Below are 23,205 nucleotides of genomic sequence, written 5' to 3'. Positions count from 1 at the left end.
GGGCGCGCGGCGGCGGAGGCGCGCGCTCGGCGGCGGGGGGGGGGGGCGCGCTCCTTCCGCCCTTTGCGACGCCTCAGGCCTCGGCCCGGCGCGCCGCGCGCCACGCTGCCGGGGGGCGGGGAAGGAGCAGCGGCAGGAGCGCGCAAAGCGGCGACGCGGAGGGAAGGAGCGGACAGCGCGCGGGCGCGCACGGGGCCGGAGACGCGAGGCCCGAGCCCGGGAGACGGAAGGGGGGCGGGGAGCGCAGGCGCGCGCCGGACGGGCTCCTCTCTCCCTTCACCTCATCCTCCCATCCCAGCCTGGCCGTCCGATGAGCCGGGACCGCGTAGCCCCCGGCTGGCAGCATGGTTTCCGCCCTGTCCCCGTCACTCACCGCTACCAAAGCCGCCGGCCCGGCCCGGCCCGGCCGCTCTTCTCCTCGGGGGCAGCCGCCGCCACCGCCGCCGTCACGCACGCCCGGGCCGCCGGGGCCTCCGCTCTCGTTTCCGTAGCTGTCCGTCGTAGGACAAAGGCGCCACCAACCGACCGGCGCGGGCACGAGAGAATGGCGGCCCGGGCGGAGAGTGGGGTCGGAGGCGGACGGGCGGGGGGAGGGGGACGAGAGGCCCGGGGGCCGCGCACGTAACGGGCGCGCGGCAGTGTCGCGAGGCGACGCCGGTTTACGGCAGGTCGAGTCGGAAGCCCCGAGGGCTACCGGCCCCGCCCCCAGCGTGTAATTGGGCGGGGGCGGCGCCCGCGTCAGTTGGGCGGTTGGGAGCGGCCGTTGTCCCCACGAGCTCCGGCCGCTCCTCCCCCAAGGGCCACGATGGCACGCCTCTTTTTTTTTTTTTTACTTTTTTTTAGGTTTTTGCAAGGCAATGGGGTTAAGTGGCTTGCCCCGGGCCACGCAGCTGGGTAATCATTAAGTGTCTGAGGCTGGATTTGAACTCGGGTCCTCGTGACTCCAGGGCCGGTGCTCCATGTTCTTCCTAGTTTGCGTTTGGACCTGTGTGCAGACTTGATTTTTCGATGTACGACGTGAAAATCACTAGCCTTCCTTGCGCGCAGTTTTTTGACTGTTTCCAGCCTTCTCCAGGATTGTGATGATGAAAGAGTGGGATGGGATCAGATTAAAAACTGGGCCTTAGGGGTATAGGATCATAGAAAAGTGTTCTAGATAAATCACTTTATCTCCCCGAGACTCAAATAAGTGGGGTTGGGGGGCGGCTAGGTGGCACAGTGGGTAGAGCACCGGCCCTGGAGTCAGGAGGACCTGAGTTCAAATTGGGCCTCCGACACTTAATACTTACCTAGCTGTGTGGCCCCGGGCAAGCCACTTTAATTCTATTTGCCTTGCAAAAACTAAAAAAAAAAAAAAAAAAAAATAGAAAAAACAAGTGGGGTTGAGTTAGGTGATCTCCAAAGTTCCTTGAAGCTCTAAACCTTCATGTTTGTCTCCAGTCATCTCGTTTCGAGCTAATAGGATTTTAAGAAAACATCTAATCTTAAACTTAGGAACTATTTCAGGTTCTTCCTGTACCTCCTCCTCTATACTATACTAACCCTTTCCATAAAATATTTTCTCCAATTTTTGAGTCTAACCACTCCTTCCATAACAAAAAGCATTAGATTTTTTGTTTGAAACTGACTGTCGCTAACATTTATCACTTTGAATGGCTCACTTCTCCGTGAATGGAGGAGGAATGAGGTTGGAGTAATAAGATCTAAATTCTGTGATTTTTTGGTTTAATAGGATCTTAGAGTAAGGCAAGTTGAAGCAATAGATTCCAATCTAATCTAAATATCCTTTGTTTACATTCTTTGAGTGTGGTAGGAAATCGGTGTTTGGGAACACATAATTTTGGATCTTGATGTATCTTTAGAGATTTTCTAGTCTGTCTTGACAGACGATAAAGCTTGAGGGCCAGAGAGCTCTGCAAGGAATTCTGAGAGTTTTTAAGTTTGAATCCAAATATCCCTTCCATCAAAAACTTCAGAGCTATATCAAACTGGAAGAGATTCATACATAACAATCACAGAATGTCAAAAAAGACAGGACACAGAACGTTTAGAATTGGATGGAGAATTTAGTGGTCATTTAGTTCAACCCCATTTTAGCCTTTGCCCATCTTGTTTACCTAATCTGTAATGCACTTCCTCCTCAGAATCTCTAGCAACTTTCAAAAGGTACTGTCTACCTTTAAATTACTTTGTATTAATATGGATACATGTTATATCCTCCAACAGGATGTAAACCACTTAACAATGTCGAAAAAATATTGTTGCATATTTCACTTTGTGTCTCTGTTGTCCTCAGTATTGCCCCGAGTTTTGGGGGTTTTTTGCTTGTAGTAGGACTGAATTAAATTGCATCTTCTCTTTTTATAGATGATAAAATTGGTATTTTCAGATTAATGTGAGTTGTGTATGGTCATGCAGTCTTGTTCATGGTATTGTAATAAGAGTTTCTTTATATTGTCTGCTTTAAATGAAAGCCTTCTAATTAGGAAGGTTTCTGGATTTTGTGTTTTGAATAGCACCCAGCTATTTAGATGAGTTCTCTGATTAATCTCTGTAATATCTATGGGCCACAACAAAATCTTAGTGAAGGGACTTGAAGAGTGCAATAACCTGCAGAAGAGAAAGACTTGTGGAATTTAGCTTAAAGAAAGAAAGAAGTACTCAAGCTTGAAGAAACTATTCTCTAGAGCTGGCTTTGCCTGAGAGATCAGAATCTACCTATCTACCGCCCTACCGAGAGCCTAGGGTTCATTTTGCCTTCTCATAAAGATAGACCAGAAGGTCTGGACCACATAAAATAAATTTTAAAAAATCATTTGGGACACATCTGACGTAGTTGAAAAAAGATTGAAGAAGTCAAATGCTGAAGATAAGTGCTTGTAGAAGATTGTCTGATCTTGAACCCTGGATAAATGTAGATTGAAAGATTCCCATGAAAACTGGAAATATTCTCCACTGACCAAAAGTACTAAGAAAAGTCAAATGAGTTCAGGGAAAGGAAAATTCAGACAACAAAGCTGTTCCAGAAATGTCCGGAAATGAAGAAGGAAGAGAGCACATGAAAGTAAGTATTCTCTGAAGAAAAGAAAAAGTAGGAAGTAGCAATAGAAGACATCAGGAAAAGTTTTTTCCTGTAGAGCAGTGATATCAAATTGAAATAGAAATGGAAACCACTAAAATTGTACTAGAGGATTCTTGCTGACAGCCTATTGACTTAGAAAATTACACATTAATGTTAACTTTTATTTATTGTATTTTTATTTTAAATTTTTTCTCAATGATACCACCAAAACAGACATTGACTTTGGAGCTGAACTTTGAAGAAAAGTTTGCCTGGGAAGCAAGTTGGTTACCCCTCACTGAGACTTCAAAGAAAAGTAAAGATGACAACTTGTTAGGTATATTGTTTATTTTCACTTTTAGGTAGAACTCAATGGCCTCTGAAGTATTTTTTTTAGTTTTTTTTTTTTTGAAAGGCAAATGGGGTTAAGTGGATTGCCCAAGGCCACACAGCTAGGTAATTATTAAGTGTCTGAGACTGGATTTGAACCCAGGTACTCCTGACTCCAGGGCCGGTGCTTTATCCACTGTGCCACCTAGCCACCCCTGAAGTATTTTTAAACATGAAACTTAATTCTATTATTATTGAAAAGAAAAGAAATCAAATGGAAAATTCTATAGATTTTAAATAATGAAGACTTTTAAAAAGAAGCATTCAACACATTGGAATAATAATAATAATAATAATAGCAATTTATGTATCAATTAGTATGTGCCAGGCACTGTGTTAAAACATTTTACAAATATTCTAATGAATCTTACAACAACCCTGTGAGGTATAGGTACTATTATTATGTTACAGAAACTGGGGCAGCGAGGCGGTGGAGTGGATAGAGCTCCAGCCCTGGATTCAAGAGAACCTGAGTTCAAATCCAGCCTCAGGTACTTAATAATTACCTAGTTGTGGGACCTTGGGCAAGATACTTAACCCCATTGCCTTGCAAAACCCAAAAACAAACATAGCAACTGAGGCAAATAGAGGTTAAATGATTTTTCCAGGGTCACACAGTAAAATTTAAATTTGGTTTGTCCTGACTCCAGGTCTGATGCTCTTTTTTTTTAAAGAAAGATTTTTATTTTGAGTTTTACAATTTTCCCCCTAATCTTGCTTCTCTCCCCCCTCTCCCAGACAGATAGTCTGTTAGTATTTACGTTGTTTTCATGGTATACATTTATGTAAGTTGAATGTGATGAGAGAGAAATCATATCATTATAGAAGAAAAATAATGTATAAGAGATAGCAAAATTACATAATAGGATAATGGGTTTGTTTTTTTTTAAATTAAAGGTGATAGTCTTTGGTCTTTGTTCAAATGCCATAATTCTTTCTCTGGATATAGATGGTGTTCTCCATGGCAGATAGCCCCAAATTGTGCCTGATTGTTGCATTGATGGGATGAGCAAGTCCATTGAGGTTGGCCATCACCCCCACATTGCTGTTAGGGTACAATGTTCTTCTGGTTCTGCTCATCTGATGCTCTATCTCTTGAGTTGCCTAGCTGCCCAGAGTATTGGGTAGTGTGCTATGGGCATACAATGATGACTAAAATATAATCACCAGTCTCTGATTTATTATCTAGAGATGATAGGAGTGCACATTTATAATCCAAATTTAATTATAAATTCAATTAAGAAGTAACTATAGGGGCGGCTAGGTGGCGTAGTAGATAAAGCACCGGCTCTGGAGTCAGGAGTACCTGGGTTCAAATCCTGCCTCAGACACTTAATAATTACCTGTGTGGCCTTGGGCAAGCCACTTAACCCTATCTGCCTTGCAAAAACCTAAAAGAATAAATAAAGTTGCACAAGTTGGACAAGTGAACTGTCACACAAGCTGCCATTGAGATTGTAAACCATTTTTGCTTGCAGGACTATATCAAACCTTGTGACCTCCCCTCCCCCACCATGAGCTTAAAAAAAGTATACTTGATGATACAAGTTCTGAGAAAGAGTGGCTTGCCTTTCTCAGTCATCCAGACCCAAGACCTTTTTAGTATTGTATTGCCATTTCCTCCTCTTCATCACAAGTTGATTGGATGCAGTGGTTCAATGATAGCTTTAAAAGATAATTTTCCAAATGATCCCAAATAATACTCACTTATTATTCAAAAGTTTCATTTTTCCACTTTGGATGGGAAAGGCCCTAGTCTCTCAAAGGACCGTGGTGCACAGTTTCAAATACTTAGTCACAGGCTCGTCCCAAGGAACCTTAAAGACAAAAGATTTCCTAAGAGAATGTTAACATTTTTGATTACATTAAAAGGTTTTTGTACAGACAAAATGACAGTAACCAAGATCAAAAGAAATGTAGTAAACTGGGAAACAATTTTTACAACTGGTATTTCTGAAAAAAATCATTTCTAAAATATACAGAAAACTGAGTCAATTTTTTTTAAAGTTTTTGGTTAAGTGGCTTGCCCAAGGCCACACAGCTAGGTAATTATTCAGTGTCTGAAGCCACATTTGAACTCAGGTCCTCCTGACTCCAGAGCTGGTGCTCTATCCACTGCGCCACCTAGCTGTCCCCTCAAATTAAAAAAAAAAACCAAGCCATTTCCCAATTGACAAATAGTCAAAGGATATGCAAAGGCAATTTACAGATGAGGAAATCAAATCGATCCATAGTCATATGAAAAATTGCTCTAAATCACTACTTATTAGAGAAATGCAAATTAAAGCATCTCTGAGGTACCACCACACATCTCTCAGATTGGCCAATATGACCAGAAAGGACAATGATCAATGTTGGAAGGGATGTGGGAAATCTGGGACACTAATACATTGTTGGTGGAGCTGTGAACTCATCCAACCTTTCTGGAGGGTAATTTGGAATTATGCCCAAAGGACAACAAAAATGTGAGATTACGAAAAAGGGTAAAAACATTTGTACAAAAATATTCATTGCAGCCCTGTTTGTGGTGGCAAAAAATTGGAAATTGAGTGAATGTCCATCAATTGGGGAATGGCTTAGCAAACTGGTATATGTGTGTCGTGGAACAATATTGTTCTATTAGAAACCAGGAGGGATGGGAATTCAGGGAAGCCTGGAGGGGTTTGCATGAGATGATGCTGAGCAAGATAAGCAGAACCAGAAGAACATTGTACACCATAACAGCAACTTGGCATTGATGATCAACCTTAATGGAATTGCTCATTCCATCAGTACAACAATAAGACACAATTTTGGGATATCTGTGATGGAGAGTGCCATCTGTGTCCAGATTGGGAATTGTGGAGTTTGAACAAAGACCTTTAATTAAAAAAAAAACCACATTATCTTATTATGTAATTTTGCTATTTCATACTTTATTTTTTTTCCTTAAGGATATGATTTCTTATCACATTCAACTTAGATCAATGTATACCATGGAAACAATGTAAATACTAACAGACTGCCTTCTGTGGGGGGTGGGGAGAGGGAAGTATGATTAGGGGAAATTTTTTTTTTAATTTTACCATGATTTTCTCCCAACAGCAATTTGCTATTATTTTCTAGTTCAAAAAAAATCATGTAACACATATTTGTAATATAACTTCAGATTGAAAAGAGGAAGAAACTTGTTTTACAGCTTCCTGACTATTTTGTATTTAAAATATCGCCATCAGGGGATAATAATTTAAATACCTTTTGAATTTATCAATTTATAGAAAGTCATTTATCTTATTACCTCTGGCATTTTCATGCTAATCATAATAGTTTATGTAGTGCCTAGCTTGTACCAGGCTTTTTCTGTGTCTTGAAGTTGCTTAAAACTATACTTAAAGGCAGATTTCAGAAAAGCCTGGATTTAAATGAACTGATGCTAAGTGAAGTGGGTGGAATCAGGAGAACATTGTACACATTCACAGCCATATTATGTGATGTTAAACAGTGACAGACAGCTCTACTCAGTAATACAATAGTCAAAGATTCATGATGCAAAATACCATCTACATCGAGAGAAAGAACTGTGGAATCTGAATGTAGATCAAAGACTTTCATTTATTTATTTACTTATTTATTTGTTCATTTATTTAGGGTTTTTTTTTTTTGCAAGGCAATGGGGTTAAGTGGCTTGCCCAAGGCCATACAGCTAAGTAATAATATTAAGTATCTGAGGTTGGATTTGAACTCAGGTACTCCTGACTCCAGGGCCAGTGCTCTATCCACTGTGCCACCTAGCTGCCATATTTTTATTTTTAAAAATTTTTGTTTTTTCTTTCTTGTGGCCTTTATCACTTTTGTTCTGATTCTTTGTTTACAACATGACTAATAAGTAAATGATTTTAAAATGTATATCAGATTACTTGCTGTCTTGAAGAAGGGGAAGGAAAGGAGTAACAAAAATTTGGAACTCAATCTCACAAAAATGAATGTTGAAAACTATGAAATTGGAAAAAGAAAATAATGGAGGAAAAATACTATGCTCAACAGTCTATGAAAACATGATACTCTTTGATCTAGCACTAAGTTTGTATTCTAAAAAAGATTTTTAAAAAAGGAAAAGGATCTGAAATAATTTATAAAATGTAGCAGCTCTTTTCTGTGGCAAAGAATTATAAATTTAAGGGATACCCATCAATTGGGGAATGGCTGAACAAATTGTGATATTATTGTGCATAAGACATGATGTTCAGGATGCTTTCAGAAAAACCTAGAAAGACTTATATGAATTGGTACAAAGTGAAATGTGTCATGTTCATAGTAACAGTAATATTGTAAGATCAGTTGTGAATGACTTAGCTGTTCTTCAGCAATATAATGATCTAAGTCAATTCTGAGGAAATGATGAAAAATGCTATTTGTTCCCAGAGAAAGAATTCATGGTACCAAATATAGATTGAAGCATAGGGTCTTTTTATTTATTTATTAACTTCATTTTTCTTGGGTTTTTTTTTGGGGGGGGTCTGTTTTCTTTCATGACATGACTATAAATGTTTTTCATGACTACACATACAAATTGCTTATCTTTTCAATGAGGGGTGGGTTGAGGGAGGAAGAAGAGATTTTGGAACTCAAAGTTTAATATTGTTAAATGTTAAATATTGTTTTTTACATGTAACTGCAGAAGAATAAAATACTAAATATTAAAAAGCTGCTTAAGCCTGTTTTTAGTAATTTTTAAAATGTTGTCTATAATTTATAACTTTTGTTAGCATTCCATGCCAGTTAGAAGAAGTACCTATAAACGGGATAACATTTTGTTCAATTGTATTCCTATAAGACCTGAACACTATAGTACTTACCCTTTAAACAAGCCAAGCACTTTGTTAAGCAGTTTACAATTATGTGTTTCTTTGAACAACCCTGAGAGATAGATGTAAATATCTATTATCTATTATCCCCTTTGTACATGTAAGGACTGATTAAATTCTCTAATTTCTACTATTACAATACTAATTTTGATTTATGACTAGTGACAATAATTAAACTTCATTTTGCACAAGACTCTGTTATTTTAATTGGTTTATATTTTTAAAAAAAAGCATGGTGATAATCCCAACTTCCCATTACTGCTTCTATGTTTTGTCAAAGTATAATAATTACTATTAAGTTTTTATAACTATATTCCTAGTCAAAGCTTGCTATTGTAAGGAATGGAATGTGTCCCTTAAAATTTGAAAGGAGTACTTGCCTTGCCCTCCTAGTACTTGAATTTATAGGTTTTTTGCAAGGCAAATGGGTTCAAGTGGCTTTCCCAAGGCCATACAGCTAGGTAATTATTAAGTGTCTGAGATCCGATTTGAACCCAGGTACTCCTGACTCCAAGGCGGGTGCTTTATCCACTATGCCACCTAGCTGCCCCTCGAACTTATAAAAAATATAAGGCAAGATAACACTGTAGAAGAATGTGGTTTTTTTTTTATATCAAATAAAATAGTCTCCAGGGAAGTTTAAGGTTTTTGTCTACTCTTGTTATATATATTCTGTTTCCCCTCAGCTAGCTGCAGTGTAAGGTTTCTGATCTCCCTCAGCTTGGTTTGGTCATTACAAGAATGGCCTCCACCTATAGGTTAATGGTAAATCCCAGAGAATAAAAATTTCAGGTCTAATCCATATATTTTTTCTATTAATGTTCTTTTAACCCTATGTTTTAAGAGTCTCATAATTTTAAGGTTCATAGTTTTCTTGGAGTTACCTAAAGAGCTAAACCAAATTTAAATTTAAATCCCCATTTAAATTTTCTAATTACTACTATTTTAGCATGTTTATTTAACCATAGTAAAGAGGTAATTCTTCCTCCATCAATCAATTAACATGAATTTTATGAAACTTATTTTGTAATCTTATATTGATTTTGGAAGGAATACATGCAGCACCTATCACAAGGTCATTGTTTAAAAATGTTACTAAATTTTTTCTATTTCAGTAGGATTAGGATCCTCACTAAATTAGACTGGCTATGGATGTATTATCCCCATCCAGAGGAAGAAAGACAAAACAAAACACTCACACAAAAGAACAACCATTCAGAATCTGATGAACACTTTATAAAAATTATTTCTTATATATCTCTTTTTCTTAATCCTAATTTCTCATACTGAAAATTACTAATCTGTAAACATGTTTATAAAAATATGTATGTACAATGCTAACCTGACTGTTTTCCACTGAGGGGAGAGGGATAGGAAGGGAGGTTGGAAGAAAATTTAGTAACTTAAAAATCTACATGTACATATGGATGAAAATAAATTTTAAAAAAAGATCCTCTCTAAAATCACCTTTTCAAAACTCTGGAGCTCTTTATTTTTATACCCAGAATTTATACTTTGTCTGCAACTGTTTGTTATCCCTTATGAAGAAGTAAATTGTTTGATCTCATTATTATAATGTTGAAATATAAAGGTTAAAGAATATAGCCCACTATAGGATAAATAGGTGGGTAGCAGAGACAGCAAATCCAGCTCCTTCCTTTGCAGAATCTGTTGATGCAGTATGGGCAAGTTCATTTAGTCCTAAGAAATGAACCTTTAGTCATACAATTTCTAAACACTGAACCTGGTTTGTTGTAGACCTGTAAGTTCCTTTCTCATACAGAAATTATTTTTTTTAATGATTTTGTCTTTAACCAGAACAAATTAAAACTGTAGAAGAAAACAAAAGTAATGAATTTTAAGTGAACTTTCTTATATATGTTTGAATTGGTAAATTTTTATTGCATATAGCAACCCATGAGAGAAAACAATTGTATCTAGCCTTAAGCTGTATGTGGTGGAGTTTGTTATTTGGAGTAAAAGACTTTGGGACTCTGATAAATTTATTCTAAGATCTGACTTTGGGTGTTGTCTGATGGATCTTTCAGTTAGTAATCTACCATTTGGAAGAACTTCTTAAGGCTAAGGTCACAAGTTACTTAGAGGAAATATGAACCTAAACTATTACAGGTAGAGGTGTCCAGAAACAGCTGAAAGAACAATCTTTGGTCTCAGTTCGACACAGACCCCTTCTGGATTAATTTCCCATTATGCTCTTTGAAAAGGATTGTTTCCCACCTGTTTATTCCTGAGCCATGACTGCATTGCTGAGTATTAACTGTGACACTTACCTAGGTAAGAATGATCCTGCTGTTTATGGGTTGAGTTACCAAGGACTAATTTGATTTGCTTTAATCATGTCCCAATTTTTCCTCTCTTTAGCAGATATCCCAAATCAGAGCAAGTAGCCAATAAAAGATGTGAGTCCATGCACAATATGTCCTGTTGCCACACAATATTCCCCTACATACTGATAAGACTAGTACTACCTAGATTAGGTTGCTATTACATAATATATGCTAGTTTTTTGATTCTGCTACCAAAGTCATGGAATATGATTTTGTTTTCCAAACTTTATATTGTTATTGTTGCTTTTACTTTCTGATAATACTGTATGCATATTATTAACTCCCAGTAGCTTGGATTGTGGAGTAAGTATATCATGGAAAATATCACAAATTGAATATATCATGGAAAGTATATCATGGAAAATACCACAAAATGAAGACCCTCATTTTCTCTTCAAAAGGAACAGATCTTTGATGAACTCTGCTAAGTTTCCCCTAGTGCTTCTGCTTTTGCTTGTCCTCTTGTTTGACATCTACTTTGTTCTGCAAAATCACTGAGACTTGTGACCCTTGTGAATCTCCCTTGTTACTCCTTACTGTCCAAAGATTCTCTAGGCCCTTCCACACAATATTATTGCAAAATAGCTTTCTCAAATCAAAATTCTGAGTTCTGTGTCACACCCTGTTTCCCTAGATCAAGCTGCGGCCTCCTTCTGATCTATAAGCCTCCACTGACCTTTCTGTATGCCCTATAATACCTCTCTTCAGCAGGACACAGCCACCAAAGATTGTACCATTATCCTGATTCCCATGAAGCATTTCCTCATCTCTTTTGTGGTTAGAAATCCCCATCATGGTGTGTTGCTAGAAACAACAGCTAGAAACCCTCCAAGAATGATGTGGGGTTAGTAACCCTTATCGTTCAGAGACGCTATTCAGTCTCCCATAGTCTTTGCATGTAAGGGATTTTCCCTTGACCAGTGCAAGTGCACTTGCTCTCCCACCTAATCCCTAACAGACCCTAATCCCTTAAAACAAAAGACTAGGGAGGTGGCGAGGTGGCGAGGTGGCATAGTGGATAAAATACAGGCCCTGGAATCAGGAGTACCTGGGTTCAAATCTGGTCTCAGACACTTAATAATTACCTAGCAGTGTGGCCTTGGGCAAGCCACTTAACCCCATTTGCCTTGCAAAAATATATATTAAAAAAAAAAGACTGAAATGTTAGATCCAGACCTGGTTTCACTCTTGTCCAGTTGAGCTTGAGTATTGCTTCTTGAGAAAATGAATCCTAACCTCCAAACAACTCTCAATCTCATCTTGACATCCCCAAACAAAATGCATCTTCCATGGAGAGCCCAAAGGACTCTTAGTCCCTATGGAAAACATACCACACTTCTTCCTATATTATATAACCTATAAAAAGTGTGCTCCCCAACAACCCACTGCTGGAGTCTGTTCTGACCCAGCCTGCTGTTCCTTCCTTCAATAAATAGCTTTACATTCCATTTGCCTTCATTGCTATCCTTAAACTGAGGGCTTTCTGGTCTCACCTTTTGACCTTCCAGTTATGTCATATAAATTGTAGTTGACCCAGTTAGCACAGTTTCATTATTTTCTTCAACTTCATTTAGCAGTACATGTAGAGAAACAAAGGCATTGAATAGTGTGAATAATTCAAAATTGAGTCTTAGCCAGGAGAGATCACTGATAAGGAGGCAAGGTTCTCAAAAGAACTGAGAGTTGAGCTGATTTACCAAGGGGATGAGATAGGGAAGAGTATAGCTAGTGTAGAGGTGATCACTTGGGGAAAGAACTGAGGGATAGAGGTACCTGAGGTCACAGTGAAGGTGAAGAACAGAGCCGAGGTGTCAGGATGAGATGAAATGACTAGATTATGATTAGATAAGGGAATTTTAGAGTTCATGCAAATGGAAGTGGCACATTTGTGGATAACAGCAAGATCTAGGGTGTAACAATTTTTGCATGTGACTGAAGGGTGGAGAAGTAGGTAATGGGAAATGAGTAAATTTAGGAACTAGGACATTAATTAGGATATTTGAGGGAGTATCAATATATATGTTAAAATCCTCAAGTATGAGGGTAAGAATTGAGGAAAGTCTATGAACCAGATATTGAATTCATGAAGATAGGGATTGTCCTAGAGATCTGTGGATACCACATACTAAACTTTTATTTCAGTGATTCACATGGATTGTGTGAACTTCAAAGGAAGAGATTACTGAATATGATGATAAAGGGACAACCTGGAAGTGGAAATGTTCTTGCTTTTATTATGTATAATTGCTTGTAATAGCTACTTTGATAAAGCCTGGGTTTCATTCAGTATTCTAGCCAACACAAAAACTCAGTATCTCCTTGCAAAATTATGTGAAAATTGTCATTACATTGTTTATATTCTTTGACTCAGTGATCTATTACTGAGCGTACCTCCTAAGTAGGAGAGAGAAAAAAAAAGAGAAAAGGGAAAGAGGAAGGGAAGAAGGAAGGAAGGAAAGAAGGACAAAAGGGTCTCCTATGTACCAAAACAATCTAGTAGTACTCTCTATGATAGGAAGACATTGGAAAAGTGAATTTCCATGGATTGGAGCATTCACTTGAGGGATGAATACATTGACTATAAATGTAATTGAACATTTTTGCACCTATAAAGTAATGTAAACAATTCAGAAAAATATGGGAAAAAATAATGTGCATTGATTATATAATAAAACATATCCAGGAGAACAAAATAAATAAGGTCTATAATAATATGATTTCCAAAAATGTGAAAGCCTAATTGTAATAACCAGTCTTTCTTCCAGAGAATATACTTCTGTCATCAGTAGAGATATAGGAGACTATGGGTGTGGATTATTATATGTACTGTTGAACAAGATAATTTTGTTAGTTTTATATTTTCTTATTTTAATTAAATTTACTTTTCTTCAATTAATAAAAATTTAATTTCTCTCCCTCTATCTTCTAATTCTCCATTGAAAAAGAAAGAGAAAACCAGAAAAACACTGTACACCCTAACAGCAACATGGGAGTGATGTTCAACCTTGAAGGACTTGCTTATTCCATCAGCGCAACTATTGGGAACAATTTTTGGCTGTCTGCAAAGGAGAGTGCCATCTGTATCCAGATAAGGAGCTGTGGAGTTTGAACAAAGTTCAAGGACTATTCCCTTTAATTCGGAAAAAAAAAACCCAGATGTCTTATGGTTTGATCTGGTTACCTCTGAGAATTCTGTTCTCTTTAAGGATATGATTTCTCTCTCATCACACCCAATTTGGATCGAGGTACAACATGGAAACGAAGTAAAGACTGACGGAGTGCTATCTGTAGGGTGGGAATGGGGGGAGGGAGGCAAGATTGGGGGAAAACTGTAAAACTCAAATAATATCTTTAATAAAAATAAAAAAAAGGAAGAGAAATAAAACCCCAGTAACAAATATGTCTATTTCTGTTTTTCATTATGGAAAACACATTGTGTTGGCATTTTTTCTTTTATATTTTCTTCATAGAATTTTTTAGCCCCAGATAATTTTTTTATTCCTGATTATATCTTAATTTTTATATTTTTATTTCAATGGGTTTTTTTTTGGAGGTGAAACAAACCTATTTATACTGACTTGGCTTTATTCTACTGTTATACTGGTGCTGAATTTATTGATAACCTGTCTTCCTTAAAAGTATATAATTAATTGCTATATGTTGCTACATGAAAACGTCACTAGTACTGTTTTCAAGTTTTGAATTTGTGTCTTTTGTTGTACAATTATATTGCTTAAGCAAAGTATAGTAATCCAGTAGATAATTGTTACTTTAATACTTCACATTTATTAATTGCATTAACTGTGTTGTTTAGTCATTTGAGTCATGATCAACTCTTCTTTTTCCCATTTGGGCTTTTCATATCAGAAACAAGAGTGATTTGCCAGTTCCTTCTCTAGTTCATTTTACAGTTGAGGAAACTGAGTTAAATAGGGTTAAGTGTCTTTCCCAGGATCATACAACTAGCAAGCACCTGAGGCTGGATTTGTACTTAGGTCTTTAGAACTTTAGGTTCAGCATTCTATCCATTGAGCCACCCATTGATTCTAATTGTATTAATGTTTGTATGTTATATAGGCACACATGGAGTAATCTTAAGAAAACATGGAAAGGGGCGGCTAGATGGCGCAGTGGATAGAGCACCGGCCCTGGAGTCAGGATTACAAATCTGGCCTCAGACACTTAATAATTACCTGTGTGGCCTTGGGCAAGCCATTTAACCCCATTGCCTTGCAAAAACTTAAAAAAAAAAAGGCATGAAAGCTAAGGTAAGGTAAAAGATTCTGTTTTGCTTTTGCAATTGAAAAGCATAGAGATTTCCTAATAATAGAAGTGGATCCAGATCTTAAAACTGAGGACATTTTAAGAAAATTAGGAAGAAAAGTGAAAGAAGTAGAAGAATGAATAACTAAGACCACTGATGTTAAGGCATGTGAAGGAACTCAGGAAGTTTTTCTAATCCTGCTTGATGATTTTGACCACAGATATACCCGAGGGAATTGACAGCAAGAAGCCATTCCTAGAAATTCTAGACTTGTGCACACTCTGAGAGTGAGAAATTATTTAGAGGTAGGACCTCTTGTAATCAGAGATTCCTATAGAGAGATTGAATTTCATGATTAAATCCAAGAATTCCACTTCATCTATGAGTAACAGCTAAGACCATACCTCCCTCTAGTATGGAGACACTGTAGCCCCAAATTATCATTTTCTCTGGATATGAACCATATCCCTCAGGAGAACAATTCTGGGAAACGTGTTAGGCAAGATTGCACCTGGGACATTAGGAGTTCCCCTGAGCCAGACAAAATGATGAGACTGAAAGCCTAGTGACAGTGAATAACTTCAAAGAGGTGAAGCCATAAGTTATTTGGCAGAAATGTATCAACTTTAGCTGAAATGTTTGAAGAGGGTAGATTAGAAAATTATGTTCATTTTGTCTCCACTCCTGCTTATTGCAAAGAAGAAAAGTCTGATGAATTCTTCTTTAGAGTGGATTAATGAATACAATGACTGATAGAGATTGGTGGTGTGGATCCTAAGAATGTGGAAAATTTTTCCTGCAGAGACTGAGCTAGGACTTGTTACATGATTCTCATTAGAGCTATGCAGACACAGAAATAATTGCCAGGAGTGACTGAGGAGAGACAGGTACACCTGAGCTTCAAAGGTCAATGTAATCCACAGATCTTAGCCTCAGCAGACTTCAGACTTTCTTAAGAGTGGGTCTCAGAAGCAAAAGACAATAGCTCCATCAGAACTCAGTGGCAGTCACAGAACTTGAGACAGGCAGGTGAAATATGGAGCAATGCCAAATACTCTTCTACTTGGAGAGTTAGAGGAACAAGAGCATAGGGGACATGAAAACCTGACATAAGACATTTTGTTATAATTATGGATTAAATAACCACATTTATGTTGGATGTACTAGCAAAGAAAATACAGTATTGGTCACAAAGGAGTTAAAATCTTCTAATCTAACTTCAGCAAACCAGAGCAGATTCAGAGAAGGAGGATATCCTGGTCCCTGAGGAGTGTCAGCACTGATTAGAACTAATTCTAGTCATTTCAAAATTCCATCAGGATACTGCAAATTGGAGGCCTATAACTGCACACTTTGGCTATCCATGCAGTGCAGAGGTTTTCAATAACTGTATTTTATATAAAAAACTATTGATGTTACTAGCTGCTTTTGCTTTATTATTTGCTTTTTGCTTGCTTGGTACTATGGATATGAATGTACTTTTAAAATGTGTTTGAGTTATGTCCTCTATGTAGTTATACACATATTATCACTGTAGTACTTCCCACATGATCTTCTATAAAGGAGCCTGTGTGCTGCATGTACAGTTAGTGTGCATTTACTATAACCACTCTTGTTTTATTCACCTTAACTTCTTTCTTGTTTATTTTTTGATTGGATTAATCATCTGAGTCCCCCTTCTGAGAAGGGACAGTTGAGGTCCCCTACTCTCTCTTTCCTCCTGTAACTCACTTAACTACTTCTTTAAGAATTTGCTTGCAATACCTTTTGGTGCATATATTTTTTAAAATTTTAAAAATTTTGTTATTTTTTTTTGTAAGGCAATGGGGTTAAGTGGCTTGCCCAAGGTCACACAGCTAGGTAATTATTAAGTGTCTGAGACCAGATTTGAACCCAGGTACTCCTGACTCCACTACGCCACTACGCCACCCCCAATCCATGTTTTTTTAATCAGGTGAAACATACTCCAACCCCTAACCTTTACTCTGTTTGTCTTTCTCTGATTTAAATCTGCTTCTTTTTTACAACTTATTATAGGATTCTGGTTTCTGATCAACTCTGCTATCCACTTCTGTTTAATGGGAGAGTTCATCCCATTCCCATTCATATTTATGATTACTAACTGTACCCTATATTTTCCTTCTATTTATCCTTTCACCCTTCCCTCCTCATCAGTGTTTTGCTTCTGAGTACTCTTTTCCCCAATCTGCCTTCCCTTCTGTCAGTCCTTCCATCTTACTTAACTTTTTCCCTTCCTGCTTCCCAAAGGCTAAGAAAGATTTCTATACTCAACTGACTGTGTTTGTTATTCCTTCTTTGAGCCAATTCCAATGACAGTAAGGTTCAAGTGATGCCAAACACCCACCCTCTCATCTTCTCTTCCACTGTAATATCTCTGTATTCTTGTTTCCTTCTGGTCCTAGTGTAATTCTTTTTCTCATGTTTTAATTATTTTTTTGTGTTATTCTTTGAAATTCACCTAAAACCCACACCTTCTATCCATATAGTCCTTTTAGCTATACAATTAGTGATATAGTTCTTAAGAATTACAAGTATAATCTTCCTATGTAAGGATGTAAACAATTTAGCTCTATTAAATTCCTTTTGTTTTTCATTTTTTACCTTTTTTTGTTTCTCTTGAATCTTGATATTCAAAATCAGATTTTTAGTTCAACCCTGGTCATTTCTTAAGGAAAACTTGAAAGCCTTCCTCATTGAATGACCTTTTTTTCCCCCCTTGAAGTATTATACTCAGTTTTGCCCAGGTGATTCTTGGCTGTAGTCCTAGCTCTTTTGCCATCAGGAATATCATGCTCCATGACTTCTGAGCTTTTAAAATTGTAACTGCTAAATCCTGTGTAATCCTAATTATAGCTCCCCAATACTTGAATTGTTTCTTTCTGACTGCTTACAATATTTTTCCATTGACCTAGGTGTTCTAGAATTTGGCTATAATGTTCCTGGGAGTTTTCTTTTTGGTATCTCTTTCTAGAGGGGATTGGTGGATTCTTTCATTGTTTATTTTTACCCTCTAGTTCTACAATGTCAGGGCAATTTTCTTGATAATTTCTTGAAGCAAGATATTCAGGCTGTCAATTTAATTATGGCTTCCAGGTAATCCAGTGATTCTTAAACTCTCTTCTGGATCTATTTTCCAGGTCAATTATTTTTCCAATGAGTAATTTACATTTTCTCCTAGTTTTTCATTCTTTTGATTATGTTCGATTGATTCTTTTTTTTTTTTTTAAGTTTTTGCAAGGCAATGGGGTTAAGTGGCTTGTCCAAGGCCACACAGCTAGGTAATTACTAAGTGTCTGAGACCGGATTTGAACCCAGGTACTCCTGACTCCAGGGCCGGTGCTTTATCCACTATGCCCCCCAGCCGCCCCCCAATTATAATTTTTTAAGGAATTATTTTTCTTCAGTTAGTTTTTGTATCTTTTCTATTGGACTGATTCTGTTTTTTAAGAAGTTGCTTTCTTTTTCCAAACTGGTGACTCTTTTTTCATGATTCTCTTTTCTTTTCCCATTTTTCTTCTACCTCTGTTACTCTTCCCTTCTAATTTTAGCAGCATTGGTAATTTTTTGTTATAAGCTCTTTGAGGGCAGGGGTATTTTAGGAGGCAACTTTGTTTCATTCTTAGCATATAATGTAGAGGCCTGCACAGAACAGGCACAGGTATTTCATGTTTCATAGGTATAAAAGAGACAAGGTGATGTAATGAATAGAGAACTGGAATTGAAGACAATAAAACCTGGATTCAAGTCTTCCCTCTGACACATACTAATTGAGTGACACTATGAAATCATTTCACTTCTCAGTGCTCTAGGCAAGTCTAGGAATATAAATTACAAAGAAAGTATTGACTTGCATTGGTAGAGGGAATTTCTTCCTCAGGTACTCCCTTTCTAGGTGTTTCCTATATCAATGAAATCACAGATGCAGGTTTTATGAATGAAACAGGTATTGTAAACTCTATCCATGCTCTGAATGGAATCCCTATTTCAGAGAGTAGGCAACTGAACCTGAGTAGGCAACTGAATCTCCTCTATAAAACAAGATCTTGAATTATAGGTCAAGCAATTCATTCAGGAAAGCAAATTATGGTCACTGGGCAAAGTTTGTGCCTTTAACTAGACCAGCATCTTTGAGGTGCTATATACTTATTTAATATTCATTTGTTCATTCAATCAGCTTTATTATGTGCATCCCTATGTGCCAAACATGCATAATTAAAAACTTTTAGTTTAGAGAAACTCAAGGCATCATAAGTGGAGTTCATATTGGATTTAGTGATGAATCAGTATGGAATAGGGAGAACCATTTAAAAGTAAACAGCCCAAGAGACAATAGGTAGGCCTGGGGCAGTTAGGTGGTACAGTAAGATAGAGCACTGGCCCTGGAGTCAGGAGTGCCTGAGTTCAAATACTGCCTCAGATACTTAATAATTACCTAGCTATGTGGCCTTGGGCAAGTCACTTAACCTCATTTGCCTTGCAAAAACATAAACCCCCACCCCCACCCCAAAAAGACAATAGGTAGGCCTTAGGAATCTTGAGTAGCTGCTACATCAGAGTTATCATATACCCCTCCACTTCTCCAATTCACATCTAATCACAAAAATCATGGGATCTCAGAATTTGAAGGGATGTGTTAGAGGCATCTAAAAATATCAGGAAAAGACCCTCTGGGTTTAGAGTTAAGGTCCTGGAGTCAAACTCTGATGTTTGAGAAGTCATTTTTAGTACCTTTTTCTGTGACTACTTATGCAGTTCCACTCACATTTAAGAGTTGGGTTTCCAGAATGTGACTGTCATTAATTTCAAGGTTGTAGGGATAATTTTGGGGACTTGAATTTTTGTTTTGATGCTCACAAACTAGCATTCTGATTGTTCATCAGATTTAAGAAGCTTTTCAAAAGGGTATTTACTAAGTGTAGTAAGAACAATTGATGTTAAACATTCTTCCCAAATTCTGCTTCACAGTCTCCAATAAATATACACAGTGTCCATAGGAAGACTTGGCATATCTGAAGTACAAAGATAGAGAGGTGGAACAGCTAGGTGACTCAGTGGATAGAGCACTAGAGTTAGGAGGACCTGAGTCCAAATCTGGCCTCAGACAATCTATGGATTAGTTATGTGACCTTAGGCACATTGCATTGCAAAAAACAAACAAGCAAACAACAACAGGTACCCATGTAGAGAACACATATGTCAAAAGATTAGCTTACAACTCACAATTCTTGGAACTTTTTTTTTTAATTTTTCTGTAGAGTTCTCATGAAATTTCCTTTAGATGTGGCTCTTTGGGCTCTGAAGATTCCATATTCAGTACTTCTTTCTGTCCTTTTACGTCTATTCTCTTAGATCCCAAGTATATGTACTATCTGCTATTCATATAATCTTATTGTTGATGTGGTCAATGGTAAGGTGGGAGGAAGAGAGGAAATTGGAATTCCAACTCATATCTGAAATTTGTTGTCCTCCAGCACTGAACCAGTCGCTTGAGTTAACACCGACCTGCTAAAATTCCTCTGGCTACCAAAATTTCCCACAGGCTTGGATGGTCAGTCACAATTTTCCTTTCTTAATTCAAAGAACTTCACAGCTTGAAAAGGAATCAGAGTCACAACCAATCTTATTTACATATTTAACACTTCCTGTTGTGTGATCACCATTAAATCTTGTTTTTATCTAAATCTGGGAAAGGAAGGGGAAACTCCCTTTTTTTATTACATTTAACTTCTCTGAACTTCAGTTTATCAGTAAAAATAGAGGATTGTACTCTAAGGGTCCAGTCAAGTCCTAATTTCTGTGATCTTCCCCTTTCTCCCAACTTAACCTTCCTCTACAGTATTTCAAGTGGTCACCAAAGCTTTCCCAAGCAGTTTCAGAGACTGAGTTACTTCCCAAGGATGCATATTTTACTTTCAGAGAGTTTTCATTATATAATTGTGCTGAAATATCTCTCCCTTCCTCTCAAAGGTACTAATTCCACCTTCAAGTGCTAAGCAGAGCAAATCTAATGCCTCTTCAGAGGATAGTCCTTCAAATATTTAAAGATACTAATTATGACACCCAAGTTTTCTCTTCCCTAAATCAAACATAAATTCCTATGACTAACCCTCATGTGACATGGTATTGAATCCATTCCTTGTCACTATTTGTTCTCCAGATTGCCAGTGACCTTCCATGATGCTGCTGTGAATTAAATAAAATAATATGGAGGTCTAATGGATAGATAGGTAGAGTACCCAGATGCCAAATGCAGTGCTGTTCCCTCCCAAATGTTTACCAGTCTCCAGTCAGATGCCTAAAATTCCACCATCGGAATCATTCTATTTGTTAATGCCTTATTGTTGACATGTAGATTTTACCAGGAAGAGTAAGTGAATCTATTAATTTTCTTTTCTATCAGGGATGAGATAGTCATTTCCTACACATGAGAGAAGTGCTTAAGACAAAAGCTCTCTCAAGCATAACATTAAAAGAAAATGTAAAATAAGATGCAGTTACTTACCACTACTATTATGAAGTTATACAGTAACTTAAAATTACTGTTATAATCTCTTGTGAGTTTAATGCTTAATACCCAGTTTTACATTTCACCTTGATTCTGCACAGTCCAAACAATTCGTACCAGGTCTATGTCTTTTTTTAGGAAAAAAATTAATTTAATTCAATTTTAAGTTCTAAATTCCCTCCTATCCTTCTCTTCCTCTCGCATCCAAATATGTATAGTTATGCAAAACACATCCCTGCATAGTTATGTTAAAAAAAAAAAGAAAGAAGAAAATGTGTACCAGTCTGTCCTCTGAGTCTATCAAATTTCTGTCTAGAGCCTTTGAAATTGGTTGGTCATTTTGTTGATCAGAGTTCCTAAGTCTTTCCAAGTTGAATATATTTACAATATCATTGTTATTGTATAAATTGGTTCTAGTTACTTCACTTTGTACCAGTTCATACAAGATTTTTATAGATTTTTTGAAACCATCCCCTTCATTTCTTATAATATAGTAATATTTTGTAACATTTGTATATTATAACTTGTTATCCTCACTTCCAATTCTTTTCCACCAAAAAAAGTGCTCTGTAAATATTTTTTTTATAAATGGGTTCTTTTCTTCTTTCCTTGATTTCCTTAGGGGTATTGCCTTAGTGATACTGCTAAATCAAAGGATATGTGCCCTCTAATATTTTTTTGAATATGGTTCCAGATTATTTTTCAACGATTGGACCAGTTTATAGTTCCACTAACAGTGCATTGAAATACCTGTTTTCCCATACCTCTCCAGACTTGTCATTTTCCTTTTTTTAGTCAACTTTGCCAATCTGATAAATGTGTGGTGGTACCTTAAGAGATGTTTTAAAATTTGCATTTTTCTGATTATTAGTATTTTACATAGTTATAGATAATTTGAGTTTCTTCCTCTGAAAACTGCTTATTCATATCTTTTGACCATTAGAGACTGTCTCTTTTTCTTATAAATTTGACTCAGGTTCCCATATATCTTAGAAATAGACCTTAAACAGAGAAACTTGTTTCAAAGATTCATTGTGCCTAATGCCCCCCCCCGCCATCATTTCTTGCTTATATAAATTGAACTGCATTGGTTCTATGTGTGCAAAATCTTGTTTTAATTTTATATAATCACAATTATCTATTTAATGTTCTATGAAACTCTTGTTTAGTCATGAACTCTTCCACTGTTTTTCACAACTTTTTTTTTTTAGAGACAATTAACTAAGGGAGAGAGTATTCAGAGCAGGGAATGGGGAAGAATGGATAGTTTCAGGACAAGTCTAAATGAAGGCCCTAGGTTAGGGCCTTTGGCAAACAGGAAAAATCATGAGGAAGAAAGTCAACTTTTCAAGGTTCTCTTTGTCTGAACCTTGCTTTGATGGCTGTAGGGATCAAATGAATTAAACATAAACATATAAACTACCAATGATTTGGGCTCTTAAATTTTATTGACATTTTTGTTGTTACAGCATGGAAATGAGGAGAGATTATTAGATTTAGAGTCAGAAGTCTTGGGTTTGAATCTTGCCTCTTGTACCCACTCTTACCCAGGGTAGGTCATTTAGTTTCTTTATTCATAAAATAATATACTTGTGCTACCTTATAAGTATTGATTTGTGAAAGGTACTTTGTAAATCTGAGTATTATATAATGTGGGTAAGTCAGGGGGAACAATGAATAGAGCTCTGAATCTGAAGACAGAAAGACTTGAGTTCAAGTCTGGCTTCAGATATTTATTAACTATATGATTGGGCAAGATATTTAATTTCTGT

The 23,205-nt window shown here is 37.2% G+C and overlaps 2 protein-coding genes across 4 annotated transcripts in view; one reads left to right on the top strand and one right to left on the bottom strand.

Annotated features, from left to right (window-relative positions):
• Positions 1 to 639, bottom strand: part of NCOA5 (nuclear receptor coactivator 5) — a 29,860-nt gene extending 29,221 nt beyond the window's left edge. For all 3 annotated transcript variants that reach the window (XM_074211206.1, XM_074211209.1, XM_074211211.1), the window contains exon 1: positions 374 to 639. The gene's annotated coding sequence lies outside the window, so the exon portion shown is untranslated. The remainder of the gene's footprint in view (positions 1 to 373) is intronic.
• CD40 (CD40 molecule) overlaps positions 1 to 23,205 on the top strand; it is a 69,348-nt gene that overhangs the window by 300 nt on the left and 45,843 nt on the right. The gene's annotated exons all lie outside the window — the stretch shown is intronic.

The sequence above is a fragment of the Macrotis lagotis genome, chromosome 1 (genome assembly GCF_037893015.1).
Source record: "Macrotis lagotis isolate mMagLag1 chromosome 1, bilby.v1.9.chrom.fasta, whole genome shotgun sequence".
In the NCBI taxonomy this organism is placed as follows: domain Eukaryota; kingdom Metazoa; phylum Chordata; class Mammalia; order Peramelemorphia; family Peramelidae; genus Macrotis; species Macrotis lagotis.
The sequence above is the reverse complement of the archived record's forward strand: the minus strand, read 5'-3'. Positions and strand labels throughout refer to the sequence as shown.